Source organism: Pygocentrus nattereri, chromosome 2, assembly GCF_015220715.1.
Source record: "Pygocentrus nattereri isolate fPygNat1 chromosome 2, fPygNat1.pri, whole genome shotgun sequence".
NCBI classification, from domain to species: domain Eukaryota; kingdom Metazoa; phylum Chordata; class Actinopteri; order Characiformes; family Serrasalmidae; genus Pygocentrus; species Pygocentrus nattereri.
In genome coordinates, this window is record NC_051212.1 from 17,085,202 (window position 1) to 17,086,677 (window position 1,476).

The following is a 1,476-nucleotide window of genomic DNA, read 5'->3' on the forward strand; positions in this document are numbered from 1 at the left end:
CACGTGACCAACACATTAACATTACCACAGCACGCAAAGTGTGAAAAGAGGTGTGCCCAAGAAGAGAGGAAGCCTTCCGAAGGTAACCGACTGCGGAACTGCCGCAGACACAGGTACGCTCTAAAAGGAACAAGAGACAGCTGTTAACATCACAGCACTATAAAACAACCTGGGCTATAAACAACCCTCGAAACTGCAGCCAATATACCGAAAAGTAAAAAAAAGAGAAAAAAAAAACAAACAAGACAACCTATTACAATAAACCAAAGACACAACAAATCCAACAATAATTCAGTTGGTCCACTAAAAGTGGATCAACAGAAAAAAATAAAAAAAATTTATTTACTAAAAAAAAAAAAAATCAATTTGATTCTACACAAGACCACAATGTAAAAAACAAAAAAAGAAAACAACAAAATTGGATCATAGGCAAAACAGCAGTGGCGCCACTCCAAGGCTCCTTAATTTAGGTCTCTAGAAGCCACCTAGATTCAACTTGGGCGACATCCACACCAGAACCTAATCAAAATTAGTCAATTAAAACAATTAGTAAAATGCTAAGTTAAATCACTTTCAACACTACTAATAAAGAAATTAATAACTACTCAACACGTACCTTCAGATAAAAGTTACCATTCATACGGGTGTATGTTTACCTAAATCAGTATAGGGCAGTGAGGGCTTCCCCAGGACCTAATTAAACAATACCATATTTAACACACTACATATATACGTATATTGTGCAAAATATTAATTACAGCGTGACTTAAAACACCACGAAATGACCAATTACAAACCCACCTGTATTCCGGTACGCCAACGCTCAAACACACCGGTATTCTGGCATGCAGACTCAAACCCACCCGTATTCTGGCACGCCCAATTCCGCACACCTTCAGGAGTGTATTCATCTGCCCAAAACACTCTACGCTGGTGCTCATACAGCCCGTGGCTGCAATGAGAGAGAGAGAGAGAGAGAGAGAGAGAGAGAGAGAGAGAGAGAGAGAGAGAGAGAGAGAGAGAGAGAGGAGGGGTACAGAGCGTACCCGTAGCCTAGCAACCCTCCAAGCGACACCTCCCAGCAGCAAAGCCCCACAGCACAGACACAGCAACTATGAGAAACCCAGGCTTGACGTGCACTGCCTTACCTTTATACTAGTGGAAATAATGCGTTTCACCTGAGAAGCAAAATACCGGAAGTCACAGCAGCACCTCAACTACGGTGGCCGTCTACGCCCATACGGTACTTCCAGGCAGCAAACTCTACTGGTTACATAAAGCTGCGGGCGGCTTTCTCAGTCCTGACCTGTCAATTCAGATGACGTCACGTTCCACGCCACAATCCGCCAATATGACACAGCGGGGGTTCGTTTTCTGAAGCGTCTAACTTCAAGAGCGGAGCTCTCAGATGAAACCAGACATGATATTTCTATCATGTACCCAAAAAGTGACGCAGTAAAACACGTGAGGAGATGA

The 1,476-nt window shown here is 43.0% G+C and overlaps 1 long non-coding RNA gene across 1 annotated transcript; it reads right to left on the reverse strand.

Moving 5' to 3' along the window:
• Positions 1–389: 389 nt before the first annotated feature.
• LOC108417160 lies at positions 390–1,207 on the reverse strand. The gene is made up of 3 exons (XR_001857332.2): positions 802–1,207; positions 617–693; positions 390–519 (listed from the first exon to the last, which is right to left on the reverse strand). It is a non-coding gene; the product is annotated as an uncharacterized LOC108417160 (long non-coding RNA).
• Positions 1,208–1,476: the final 269 nt, after the last annotated feature.